The sequence below is a fragment of the Bubalus kerabau genome, chromosome 6 (genome assembly GCF_029407905.1).
Source record: "Bubalus kerabau isolate K-KA32 ecotype Philippines breed swamp buffalo chromosome 6, PCC_UOA_SB_1v2, whole genome shotgun sequence".
Taxonomy (NCBI): domain Eukaryota; kingdom Metazoa; phylum Chordata; class Mammalia; order Artiodactyla; family Bovidae; genus Bubalus; species Bubalus kerabau.
The window spans coordinates 71,544,091-71,558,924 of record NC_073629.1 but is presented as its reverse complement, the minus strand read 5'-3'; the positions used below and the strand labels follow the sequence as shown (position 1 = coordinate 71,558,924).

Below are 14,834 nucleotides of genomic sequence, written 5' to 3'. Positions count from 1 at the left end.
GGAGTGTTATGGATCATGTCATATTTAAGTCTTTAAACCATTTTAATGTTGTCTGTATGATGTGAGGTAGGGTCCTAACTTAACTGATTTACATTTAGCTGTCCAGGTTTCCCAGCAATACTTGCTGAAGAGACTTTTCTCCATTGAATATTTTTGCCTCCTTTGTCGTAGATTAGTTGATCATAGGTGTGAGGGTTTATTTCTGGACTCTCTATTCTGTGCTATTGATCTATATGTTTTTCTGTATGTGTGTGTCAGTATCATGCTGCTTTGATTGCTGTAGCTTTTAGTATTGTCTGAGGTTTGAGAATGGTAATGCTTGTAGCTTTGTGATTTTTTTCCTCAGGATTGCTTTGGCAATTCTGAGTCTTTTATGGTTCCATATAAATTTTAGTATTATTTGTTCTAGTTCCGTGGAAAATATTGTGGGTATTTTGATAGGGATTATATTAAATCTGTAGATTGCTTTAGGGTAAGTATAGCCATTCTCACAACATTAATCCTTCCATCCAATAGCATGTGATATCCTTCTATTTCTTTGAGTCATCTTTAATTTCATTTGTCAGTGTTTTAATGTTTTCAAAAAAAGGACCTCCTTAGCTAAATGTTGTTGTTGTTTTTCAGTTGCTAAGCCTTGACTCCTTACAATCCCATGAACTGTAGTGGGACAGGATTCCCTGTCCTTCATTATCTTCTGGAGATTTCTCAAATTAATGTATATGAGATTATACTGCCCACTTCTCTTCTTACCCTCAATCTTTCCAAGCACCAGAGTCTTTTCCATTCAGTCAGCTCTTTGAAATAGATGGCCAAAGTACTGGAGCTTCAGCTTTAGCATCAGTCCTTCTAGTGAATATTCAGGGTTGATTTCCTTTAAGATGGACTGGTTAATCTCCTTGCAGTCCAAGGGACTCTCAAGAGTCTTCTCCAGTACCACAGTTCAAAAGCATCAATTCTTCGGTGCTCAGCTTTCTTTATGGTCCAACTCTCACATCCATACATGACCACTGGAAAAATCATAGCTTTGCCATATGGACCTTTGTCAGCAAAGTGATGTCTCTGCTTTTTAATATGCTGTCTATGTTTGTCATAACTTTTCTTCCAAAGAGCAAGTGGCTTTTGATTTCCTGGCCGCAGTCACTTTCCACAGTGATTTTGGAGCCAAAGAAAATAAAATCTGTTACTGTTTCCACTGTTTCCCCATCTATTTGCCATAAAGTGATGGGACCAGATGCCATGATCTTAAGTTTTTTGAATGTTGAGTTTTTGAGCCAGCTTTTTCACTGTCCCCTTAACCCTTATCAAGAGGCTCTTTAGTTCCTCTTCACTTTCTACCATTGGGGTGGTGTCATCTACATATTTGAGGTTATTAATATTTCTCTAGGCAATCTTGATTCCATCTTGTTAATTACCCAGCCCAGCATTTCACATGATATACTCTGCATATAAATTAAATAAGCAGGGTGACAATATACAGCCTTGATGTACTCCTTTCCTAATTTAAACCAGTCCATTGTTCCATGTCCAGTTCTAACTTTTGCTTCTTGTTTTGCATATAAGATTCTCAGAAGACAGGTAAAGTGGTCTGGTATCCCCATCTCTAAGAATTTTCCACATTTTTTTGTGACCCACATGGTCAAAGGTTTTAGTGTAGTCAGTGAAACTAAAGTAGATGTTTTTCTGGAGTTCCCTTGTTTTCTCCATCATCTGGCAGATGTTGGCAATTTGATCTCTGGTTCCTCTGCCTCTTCTAAATCCAACTTGTATATCTGACATTCTGGTACTGTAGTTGCAATAAAATTGCAATTATATTGGAGTTTGAACATTCTTTGGCATTGCCTTTCTTTGGGATTGGAAGGAAAACCGACCATTTCCAGTCCTGTGGCCACTCCTGAGTTTTCCAAATTTGCTGACATATTGAGTGCAGCACTTTCACAGCATCATCTTTTAGGAATTTTGTTGAAATAATTCAGCTGAAATTCTATCACCTCCACACTAGCTTTTTTCATAGTAATGCTTCCTAAGGCCCAATTGACTTCGGACTCCAGGATGTCTGGCTCTATGTGAGTGACCAGGCCATTGTGGTTATCTGGGTCATTAAGACCCTTTTTTGTACAATTCTTCTGTATATTCTTGTCACTTCTTCTTAATATATTCTACTTCTATTAGGCCCTTTCCATATCTGTCCTTTGTTGTGCCAATTTTGCATGAAATGTTCCCTCGGGTCTCCAATTTTTTGCAGAGGTCTCTAGTCTTTCCCATTCTACTGTTTTCCTCTATTTCTTTGCATTGTTAAATTAAGAAAACTTTCTTATCTCTCCTTATTATTCTCTGGAACTCTGCATTCAGTTGGCTGTATCTTTCCATTTTGCCTTTTGTTTCTCTTTATTACTCACCTATTTGTAAGGCCTACTCAAACAAATATTTTGCATTCTTGCATTTTATTTTCTTGGGGATGGTTTTGGTCACCATCTGCTGCAAACTTCCATCCAGAGTTCTTCAGGCACTCTACCAGATCTAATCCTTGAATCTATTTGTCACCTCCATTGTATATTCATAAGGGATTAGATTTAGGTCATACCTGAATGGTCTAGTGGTTTCCCCTACTTTCTTCAATTTAAGTATGAATTTTGCAATAAAGAGCTCATGATCTGAACCACAGTCAGCTCCAGGTCTTGTTTTTACTGACTATATGAAGCTTCTCTATCTTTAGCTGCAGAGAATATAATCCATCTGATTTCAGTATTGACCATCTGGTGATGTCCATGTGTAGAGTCATCTCTTGTGTTGTTGAAAGAGGCTGTTTGCTATGACCAGTGTGTTCTATTGGCAAAGCTTTCTTAGCTTTTGCCCTGCTTCATTTTTTACTTCAAGGCCAACCTTGACAATTTTTCTGTATATTTCTTGACTTCCTACTTTTGCATTCCAGTCCCCTGTGACAAAAAGGACATCTTTTTTTGGTGTTAGGTCTAGAAAATCTTGTAGGTCTTCATTTAACTATTCAGCTTCAGCTTCTTTGCCATTAGTGGTTGGGGTGTAAACTTGGTTTATTGTCATGTTGAATGGTTTCCCTTGGAAAGGAACTGAGATCATTCTGTCATTTTTGAGATTATACACAAGTACTATATTTCAAACTCTTGACTGTGAGGGCTACTCCATTTCTTCTAAGGGATTCTTGCCAACAGTAGTAGATATAATGGTCCTCCAATTTAAATTCACCCATTCCTGTCCATTTTACTTCATTGATTCCTAAAATGTCAATGTTCACTCTTGCCATCTCCTGTTTGACCATATCCAACTTACCTTGATGCATGGACCTAACATTCCAGGTTCCTATGCAGTACTGTTCTTTACAGCACTAGACTTTATTTAAGTTCCAGACACATCCATAAATGAGCAAAGTTCAGTTTTAACCTTACCTCTCCATTCTTTCTGGAGCTGTAACTCTCCTCTGCCCCAGTAGCATATTCAGATCAGATCAGTCGCTCAGTCGTGTCCGACTCTTTGCGACCCCATGAATCGCAGCACACCAGGCCTCCCTGTCCATCACCAACTCCTGGAGTTCACTGAGACTCACGTCCATCGAGTCAGTGATGCCATCCAGCCATTTCATCCTCTGTCGTCCCCTTCTTCTCCTGCCCCCAGTCCCTCCCAGCATCAGAGTCTTTTCCAATGAGTCAACTCTTCATATGAAGTGGCCAAAGTGCTGGAGTTTCAGCTTTAGCATCATTCCTTCCAAAGAAATCCCAGGGCTGATCTCCTTCAGAATGGACTGGTTGGATCTCCTTGCAGTCCAAGGGACTCTCAAGAGTCTTCTTCAACACCACAGTTCAAAAGCATCAATTCTTTGGCACTCAGCCTTCTTCACAGTCCAACTCTCACATCCATACATGACCACAGGAAAAACCATAGCCTTGACTAGACGGACCATTTTTAGCAAAGTAATGTCTCTGCTTTTGAATATGCTATCTAGTTGGTCATAACTTCCAAGGAGTAAGCATCTTTTAATTTCATGGCTGCAGTCACCATCTGCAGTGATTTTGGAGCCCAGAAAAATAAAATCTGACACTGTTTCCACTGTTTCCCCATGTATTTCCCATGAAGTGATGGGACCGGATGCCATGATCTTCGTTTTCTGAATGTTGAGCTTTAAGCCAACTTTTTCACTCTCCACTTTCACTTTCATCAAGAGGCTTTTTAGTTCCTCTTCACTTTCTACCATAAGGGTGGTGTCATCTGCATATCTGAGGTAATTGAGATTTCTCCCGGCAATCTTGATTCCAGCTTGTGTTTCTTCCAGTCCAGCATTTCTCATGATGTACTTTGCATATAAGTTAAATAAACAGGGTGACAATATACAGCCTTGACGTACTCCTTTTCCTATTTGGAACCAGTCTGTTGTTCCATGTCCAGTTCTAACTGTTGCTTCCTGACCTGCATACAGATTTCTCAAGAGGCAGATCAGGTGGTCTGGTATTCCCATCTCTTTCAGAATTTTCCATATTGGACACCTACTAATCTGGGGGGATCATCTTCTCATGTCATATCTTTTTGACTTTTCATTATGTTCAAGGGTTTCTCATGGCAAGAATACTGAAGTGGTTTGCCAGTCCCTTCTCCAGTGGACCACATTTTGTCAGGCCCTGACTAGCAGGGATATGCCCTTCAGCAGCTCCATGTAGATAGACGACGTGCCTGGCACATGGGTTGTCATACTATTGGTCCTCATTGAGCCTGTAAACCTTTACCTTGGAATGTGAAGTCAAGCGGGCCTTAGGAAGCATCACTACAAACAAAGCTATAAAAGTGCTCTACTCAATATGCCAGCAAGTATGGAAAACTCAGCAGTGGCCTCAGGACTGGAAAAGGTCAGTTTTCATTCCAACCCCAAAGAAAGGCAATGCCAAAAAATGCTCAAACTACTGCACAATTGCACTCATCTCACACACTAGTAAAATAATGCTCAAATTCTCCAAGCCAGGCTTCAGCAACATGTGAACTGTGAACTTCCAGATGTTCAAGCTGGTTTTAGAAAAGGCAGAGGAACCAGAGATCAAATTGCCAACATCCACTGAATCATTGAAAAAGCAAAAGAGTTCCAGAAAAACATCTATTTCTGCTTTATTGACTATACCAAAGCCTTTGACTGTGTATATCAGATACCTACCTCTGTGAGAGTTTTTATCATGAATGAATGTTAAATTTTATCAAATACTTTCCCTGCATCTACTGAGACCATCATGTTGTTTTTGTCATTCTTTTTGTTAATCTGGCACATTGATTGCTTGTATATGTTGAAGCATTTTTTCAACACTGGAATGAAATTAAATTGATTATGGTATATGATTCTTTTTATATATTATTGGATTAAGTTAGCACATATTTTGTTGAGGATTTTTGCATCCACATTCATCATAGATATTGGGTTGAAAAATTCTTTCTCTGTTGTTGTTGTTCAGTCACTTAGTCTTGTCTGACTCTTTGCGACCCCATGGACTGCAGCCTGCCAAGTTTCCCTGTCCTTCACTATCTCCTGGAGTTTGCTCAGATTCATGTCCATTGAGTTGATGATGCCATCCAACCATCTCATCCTCTGTTGCCCCCTGCTCCTCCTGCCCTCAATCTTTCTCAGTATCAGGGTCTTTTCTAATAAGTTGGCTACTTGTTTCAGGTGGCCAAAGTTTTAGAGCTTCAGCTTCAGCATCAGTCCTTCCAATGAATATTCATGGTTGATTTCATTTAGGATTGACTGGTTTGATCTTCTTGCTTTCCAAGGGACTCTCAAGAGTCTTCTCCAGCACTAGTTCCAAAGCATTGATTCTTCATTGCTCAGACTTCTTTATGATCCAACTCTCACATCCATACATGACTACTGGAAAAACCATAGCTTTGACTATATGGATCTTTGTCGGCAAAGTGATATCTCTGATTTTAATATGCTGTCTAGTTTTGTCATAACTTTTCTTCCAAGGAGCAAGTGGCTTTTAATTTCATGGCTGCAGCCACTGTCTGCAGTAATTTTGGAGCACAAGAAAATAGTCTCTCACTATTTCTACTTTTTCCCCATCTATTTGCTATAAAATGATGGGACTGGATGTCATGATCTTAGTTTTTAGAATGCTGAGTTTTAAGCCAGCTTTTTCACTCTCCTGTTTCATCTCCATCAAGAGTTTCTTTAGGTCCTCTTTGCTTTATGCCATTAAGGTGGTGTCATCTGCATATCTGACGATACTGATATTTCTCCAGGCATCTTGATTCCAGCTCATAGTTCATCCAGCCTGGCATTTTGCATGATGCACTCTGCATATAAATTAAATGAGCACAGTGACAAGATGCAGCCTTGATGTACTCCTTTCCCAGTTTTGAGCCAGTATATTGTTTCATGTCCCTTTCTACCTGTTTTTTCTTGACTTGCATACAGGTTTTTCAGGAAACAGGTAAGGCAGTCCAGTATTCCCATCTCTTTAAAAATTTTCCACATCTTGTTATGATACACACAGTCAAAGGCTTTAGCATAGCCTTTCAATGATGCAGAAATAGATGTTTTTCTGGAATTCCCTTGCTTTCTCCATGATCTGGCAGATGTTGGCAATTTGATCTCAGGTTCCTCTGCCTTTTCTAAATCCAACTTGAACATCTGGAATTTTTCAGTTCACATACTGTTTAAGCCTAGCTTGAAGGATTTTGAACACTATTTTGCTAGCATGTGTCAGTTGTTATTTCTCCATTTTCATTTCTTATTTTATTTGAATTGTCTCTCTTTTCTTTTTGGTGTGCCTGACTAGGCTTTTGTTGATATTTTTTATCTTTTCAAACAACCCTCTCTTGGTTTTGTTGATGTTTTCCATTGTCTTATTAATCTATTTTACTTATATCCTCTCTAAACTTTATTGTTTCCTTCCTTTTGTTGACTTTGGGTTTTGATTCTTCTTCTAATTCTTTTAGGTGATAGGTTAAGTTCTTCATCTGAGATTGTTTTTATTTCTTGAGGAAGTCCTGTATCACTCACTGTAAACTTTCCTCTTAGAACTCCTTTTGCTGCATTCCATAGATTTTTGTAAGGTTTTTGTTTTTATTGTCATTTTATTGAGGTATTTTTAAATTTCTTCTTTGGTTTTATCACTGACCCACTGAGTTTTTTTGGTAGCTTGTTTAGTCTCAATATGTTATTTTACCTTTTTTCTTTCTCCAATTGATTTCTAGTTTCATACAGTTATTGTCAGGAAAAAATGCTTCACAATATTTCTATCCTCTTGAATTTGTTGAGGCTTACTTTGTGTCCTTGTATATGATCAGTCTTAGAGAATATTTCATGTGCACTTGACAAGAATGTATATTCTGTGTGTGTGTGTGTGTGTGTGTGTGTGTTTTAAGTGAAGTCCTAAAAGTATCAATTAAGTCTAACTGTTCCATTGTATTATTTAGGACCTCTTGTTGCCTTATTAACTTTCTGTCTAGAAGGTCTGTCCATTGATGTCAATGGGGTGTTAAATCTTTTACTATTATTATATTCCTGTTAATTTCTCCCTATATGTCTGTTAGCATTTGTTTTGTATATTTAGGTGCTCCTGTATTTGGTGCATACATGTTAATGACTGTATTGTCCTCTTCTTGAATTGATCTCATTATTATATAATGTCTGTTATTATCTTTATTGGTTTTAATTTAAATTTTAATTTTGCCTGATATGAGCTTTGCTACCCACCCTAACTTTCTTGTCATTTCCATTTGCACGAAATATCTTTTTCCATTTTCTTAATTTCTATCTGTGTCTTTCAGATAGAAATCTCTTCTAGGCAACATATTGTACAATTGTGTTTTTCTTTCTAATCCAGTCCACCACTCTGTGTCTTTTGATTAGAACATTTAGTCCATTGACATTTAAAATGATTATTGGTAGATATGTATCTATTGCCATTTCAACCTTGTTTCCTAGTTAATTTCATAGCTTTTTTTGTTTTGTTTTTTACCTTCACAATTTGATGTTTGTCTTTTGTTTATGCTTGGATTCATTTCTTCTTCTTTTTTTTTAGTCTATTACTTTTTAATTTGTAGTTACCCTGGTTTTCCATTGTGTTGACCCATAACTTTATCTGCTTGCTGTATTTTTAAAAAATTTTTACAGAAGTATAGTTGATTTACAATGTGATATTAGTTTCTACTCTAAACAAAGTGAATCAGTTACACATATACATATATCTACTCTTTTTAAAGCTATCTTCCCATATAGGTCATTACAGACTATTGAATAGTTATAGCACCTGTGCTATAGGTGCTTATTAGTTATTTTATATATAGTAGTGTGTATATGTCAATCCAAAACTCCCAATTTATCCCTTCTCCTCCCTCCCTTCTCTCCTCCACTATTAACCATGTTTGCTTTCTACCTCTGTGACTCCATTTCTGTCTTGTAAATAAGTCCATTTGTACCATTTTTTTTAGTTTCCACATATAAGTGATATTACATGTTACTTGTTTTTCTCTGTCTGCCTTACTTTACTCTCTATGACAATATCTAGGCACATCCATGCTGCTGTAACAGAAATTATTCCATTCTTTTTATGGCTGTTTAATATTCCTTTGTATATATGTGCCACTTCTCTTTATCCTTTCTTCTGTTGATGGAGATTCTTTAGGTTGCTTCCATGTTCTAGCTATAGTATATAATGCCACATTGAACATTGGGGTATATATATCTTTTCAAATTACAGTTTTCTTTGGGTATATGCCCATGAGTGGGATTGCAGGATCATATGGTAGCTCTATTTTTACTCTTTCAGTAATCTCCATACTATTCTCCATAATGGTTGTATCAGTGTACTTTCCCACCAAAAGTGTAGGAGGGTTCCTGTTTCTCCACAACCTCTCTAGTCTAGCATTTATTATTTGTATATTGTTTGGCCATTCTGACCACTGTGAGATAATACCTCATTGTAGTTTTGACTTAATTTCTCGAATGATTAATGATATCGAGCATCTTTGCATGTACTTTTTGGTCATCTGTATGTCTTCTTTGGAAAAATTGTCTCTTTAGATCTTCTACCAGTTTTTTGATTGGGTTGTTTTATTTTTTTATATTGAGCTCTATGAGCTATTTGTATATTTTGGAGATTAATCTCCTGTCAGTTGTTTCATTTGCCAATATTTTCTCTCATTCTGTAAGCTGTCTTTTCATTTTGTTTGTGGTTTCTTTTGCTATGCAAACATTTTTAATTTTATTTAGATCTCTTATTTAGAAAGAGATTCTACTTTGACATATGTCAGAAGTGTTCTGCCTATGTTTTCCTCTGAGAATTTTATAGTATTCAGCTTTATATTTAAGTCTGTAAACCACTTTGAGCTTATTTATGTGTATGGTTTCAGAGAACATTTTAATTTCATTCTTTTATATGTAGCTGCCCAGTTCCCAGCACCACTTATTGAAGAGACTGTCTTTTCTCCATTGGATATTCTTGTCTCCTTGTCATAGTTTAGGTGATGATAGATGTTTGGTGTTTATCACTGAACTTTCTATCTTATTCCACTGATCTTTATTTTTGTTACAGTACCAGGCTGTTTTGATTACTGTAGCTTTGCATTATAGTCTGAACTTGGGGAGCTTTATTTCTCCAGCTCCATTTTTCTTAAGATTGCTTTGGCTATTCAAAGTCCTTTGTGTTTGCACACAAAAAGTAAATTTTTTCTATTCTAATTCCATGAAAAAGGCCACTGGTTATTTGATAGAAATTTAATTGACTCTGTAGATTGTTTTGGGTAGTATAGTAATTTTGACAATATTGTTTATTCCAATCCAAGAACATATGTCTACTTGCTTTAAGCTCATAGTCATACAATTTGAGCATATTCTAAAAGATCTACATTTTTTTAACCTCCTCCCTACATTTTGTGATGTTGATGCTCTATTTTACATCTTCATATTTATCCTTTTGCAAATAATTATAGTTACAATGACTTTTAGGATTTCCCAGGTGGCATACTGGTAAAGAATCCCCCTGTCAATGCAGGAGTTGCAAGAGACATGGGTTTGATCCCTGGGTTGGAAAGATCCTCTGGAGGAGGAAATAGCAACCCACTCCAGAATTCTTACCCGAAAAATTCCATAGACAGAGGAGTTTGGTAGGCAACAATCCAAGGGGTCACAAAGAGTCAGACGTGACTTTGCAACTGATCACACAAGAATGCATAGTCATTTTTAACCAAAAAAAGTTATTTTTTTTGTAATCTATCTTTGGTTATTTAGGGGATCTTCAATTCTTTTATATATTTATTTTCCCTTTGTATTATGATTTTCCCTTTTCTATAGGTTCTTCTTTTCTGTTTAAAGAGTACCTATTAAGCTCTAGGGTGTTCTTTATGGCATGTGCCTTTGAATAATGTATAACTAATGTATAATATAAAATTACAAAAGTAAACATAGTATAAATTATATATATATAAATTATGTTATAAGTATTTATAATTGGTCATATATATATATATAAAGAGAATTGTGTAGCCAGTAAATATTTTTTTCCACAAGTAAGAAAATTATAATCACTTAAAGGCTTAAAGTTCTTATATAAAATCACCCAGCAGACCTCAGTATTAATTATAATAATTTAGTCTCTCTCATAAGTAGGTTTCTGGGGCACTTTAATCAAAGGAGAGTAAAGCTGTACAAATACTTTTATTTTATGGTTGTATCTTTTTCCAGTTCTTTACATCTTTCTCCACTTGATTTAGTTCAAGAGAGTGGCTGGGTTTTTACCACTAGAATGAGCACTCATTATTGGTAAAAATCAAAAGAGATTTACTCTGTAATAATAAATATGATAAAGAACAGGCTATTCACTGGGGAAAATGTCTACATGTGAAATTAATAAAATTATGATTCTTTATCAGTTGGAATTGTACAGTATAGAGGACAGGGTGGGACAAATATAGAAGATCTGACTCAGGGGGAAAAAGCATTTTTAATAGCCACATAGGAGAATGAAAAATAGGAGTTTAATATACTATAATTTAAGCTTTTATATATATGTGTGCATATACATATATATCTATATACACAGTTGATTCATTTGGTTAATAATATGTAATAACATACTGCAGCACATTACTAGAGGATATAACTGTTGACTTCTATCAAACAAATGCAACTTCTATTGTATTTGTTTTCTCCTCTAAAATGATATAAGAACTCTTTCAGCAAGGGAAACGGTCTCTGGGAACAAAAGAAGATATGAGCTCTATGTATTAATTCTGTATGTGCTGTCTCAGAAATTCTGAAAACTACAGGGCAACTGGAATAACCAGAAAGAACAAGATATCCATATATTTAGTTTCACTTCAGAAAGTGAAAATATTGCTGGGCTACAGAGAACTGTTCATGAACAAACACCAATGCAAATACTAACATTTTGAATCTTTTAGGCCTCAGCCCACCATGAAAATTGGAGAAGAAAATGGCAACCCACTCCAGTGTTCTTGCCCGGAGAATCCCAGGGACAGGGGAGCCTGGTGGGCTGCCGTCTATGGGGTCGCACAGAGTCAGACACATCTGAAGTGACTTAGGAGCAGCAGCAGCCACCATGAAAACAATGAAAATATTCTTAGTTGTTCTTTATTGGTGAGATTCACTGAGGGTCGAGTGCTTTATATATTTTCAATGAAAAATTATTCCGAAACTATTCTAAATTAATAAGATCAATGAGTAATTCAAAATATATATCAGTGAAATCAATGGTATATGTATTTTACTGGATAACTCTGGAGTTTTTCTTTCTAGCTATTTTCGCATAATTATAAATCACAGAGCCACACAATTTGATGTACTTCTTAATTAAAACTGCAATGACTCACCAAACAAAAAATTGTAACAATAGATTTTAGAAGCACAATAAATATCACTACATACTTAAAGATCTTTAGAATAAAATGAAGAATATCATAGCTTTCATAGCTTAAAACATTAGAGATATTAAAATATTTGCTACTTTTGACAAATGCTAAAGTTTTCTGAAATTAATATATAGACACTTATAATAATTACATTTATATTGTTCATGTTTACAAGAAAAAGATTCAAAGCCTACTTTGTTCATTCATAGCAAATTCATAAAGATTTCTATGATTGATAATTGTTGAAACAATTGATAATAGTTTCTTATAGCCATCTTTGGTTTTAGTAGGCACATTGGATTTCTCACAATATTCTCCAAAATCATCAACCAAGAGTAGAATGTAGTAAGAGCGTTACAACAACACAAAAATATATTCTACCACTGAATTATACCCCTGTTTATGTAAAAACAAGTATTTCTAATGTCAGAGACTCAAAATGCCCAGTGTACATGTTCATTAAGAAAAGAACATTATCACATTACTGAAGTGATCCAAAAAAACCTTTTATGCTCGCCATATCTCTTCTCTTTCAGGAATGTATATGTTAAGCAATATTCTATGTCCCAGGCAGTGCTTTACAATGTCACTCTTCTTCCAAAGGTAACTATGGTTCAACCACAAGATCCTATTTGCAAGTTCTTTAATGTAACCTGTATCTGTTTGCCTCTGGCTTTCTTCTATACTCAGCCTAGAATTTTTTCTAAAATATTCTCTTTTCTTGCATCCCTATCTGGCCTTTATAAATGCTGCTCATTCTTCAAAATATAGCTAAAATTGTATTTCCCCCTGAAGTCCTCAGTCACTACAAGCAGGAATTAATCATACCTTCCTTGGGGCTCCCTAGCATTATGTTTATACTTAACTTTTGACACCTGTCACTTCATGCATTTTGTATGGTAATTTTGGAACACATTTTTCTTCCCCACTAGATTGTAAAATCATTTAGGTCAAGTACAACACCTTCATAAACATTGGATGAATTTAATTTAATTCTTAATGTTCTGCAAGAAATGCACAGAAAAAAATTAAAATACTTATTTTACTCTTATTATTAAAATATACTCCTCCCCAACAATTACTCCCAGCAGTAAATGAATTTTTAGGTACTGTTTATGAACATGGGTGCCTAATAAATATTTTTTGATGAACTCTCCCTTAATGTGAGATTACCTAAAAGAGACACAAAAACTCTGAAACAAATTATTTTCCTTTTTTTCCTGGAGTCCAGATACAAAATCACAGTGGATAGTTTTCTTTATTACGCCTGAATTAAGTAAATTAAAGTTTTTATAACTCTGTATAGACTGGTGGTTATGAGCTTTCTGGCAAATAGGGGTATCATTTCACTATCAAAAATATTAACAATCTCTACATCATTTTGTGTGCTGTTGTATCCTCAGTACTTGGAACAATGTCTAGCTCATTGGTATTCTATTCACTCCTCTGTCCCTTACTCCAATATTTCTTAGAGCCCAGTTAAATTTCCAGTTACAGACACTACCACTTAATCACTTTGCCCCCTGCAAACACTTCCCCCCCGCCAGACACACATACACACATTCTCTCCATTCTGTTCCCTCCAACTCTCTCCCTCTCTGTCTCTTTCTGCATGTTTGCATTTTCCTTCCCATCAGATTCTAATGTTTCTTCATGAAATTTCTTCTTTACTTACATCCTCGACTCACTCCATCTTACCAGCTGGGCTAAATCTCAACCATGGCTAAACCCAGCTATCCTCATATTCTACTCCTGCCTCTGAGCAGATGAAAATGGCTACAGAAAAACATTCCTCCATGCTGAGCTTTCACATTTTTGTTGCTGTTGTTCAGTCACTAAGTCATGTCGGACTCTTTGCAACCCCATGGACTGCAGCACGCCAGGCTTCCCTGTCCTTCACTATCTCCCAGAGTTTGCACAAACTCATGTCCATTGGGTTGGTGATGCCATTCTAACATCTCATCCTCTGTTGCCCCCTTCTCCTCCTGCCCTCAATCTTCCCAGCATCAGGGTCTTTTCCAGTAAATCAGCTCTTTACATCAGGTGCCCAAAGTATTGGAGCTTCAGCTTTGGCACCAATCCGTCCAATGAATATTCAGGGTTGATTGCATTTAGGATTGACTGGTTGGATCTCCTTGCTATCCAAGGTACTTTCAAGAGTCTTCTCCAGCACCACAGTTCAAAAGCATCAGTTCCTTGGTACTCAGCTTCCTTATGGTCCAACTCTCACATCCATACATGACTACTGGAAAAATTTGTTATGATGAATCACTAGTGAAACCATATGAGCAACACTGAGCCACCCAGCCCTTATTCTCAATGGAGGAGCTAGCTTCATATTTCACTGAGATTTTGCACTTGCTATTCCTCCAGATTTACCAAATAACATTCATCTTACCCTCTGCATGCACCTCTATTACACTGGAAGACCTGTCTGTACTCCTACACAGGAGATGACCTATATGTACTCCTACATAGGCCTGTAACAGGAGAAAAATCAGGCTCAGAAAAGTTTCAAAGCATGCCCCTATGAAGGGGTTAGCATTTGAACTTAGGCATCCTAATGCTCACAAATTCCCAAAGTAGATGTTTATTTGCTTGGATGGAAGAATGACATATAGCATTAGAAGAAAAATTAGATGAGCATGGGGTCTAGTTATGATGCTAACTTTTCCTAGTTGCCTGAGTTTTCTAATGTTATCAAGGTTCTCAAGGCCTGTGCTTTCTCATCTGCAAAATTGGAGCTAATAAAACTTGTTACACATAATTGATTGTATGTTATTGAAGTTTTAGTAGGTACCCCATAAATGTGTTTTCCTCTTCCATTGATACAGAGGCTTAGACTTAGTATTATACTGCTTTATATTTTCCACAGTAAAACATGGCAGAAATTCTATAACTACATGGGAGAAAGAAAAAGAAATATTGACTAAAACACGCATATTTGTGTTCAT

General features: G+C 36.3%; 1 long non-coding RNA gene across 1 annotated transcript in view; it reads left to right on the top strand.

The window, feature by feature from the left end:
* LOC129655265 (uncharacterized) overlaps nucleotides 1-11,791 on the top strand; it is a 53,219-nt gene extending 41,428 nt beyond the window's left edge. Inside the window, exon 3 of the long non-coding RNA XR_008715856.1 lies at nucleotides 11,413-11,791. This is a non-coding gene — a long non-coding RNA (uncharacterized LOC129655265). The remainder of the gene's footprint in view (nucleotides 1-11,412) is intronic.
* Nucleotides 11,792-14,834: the final 3,043 nt, after the last annotated feature.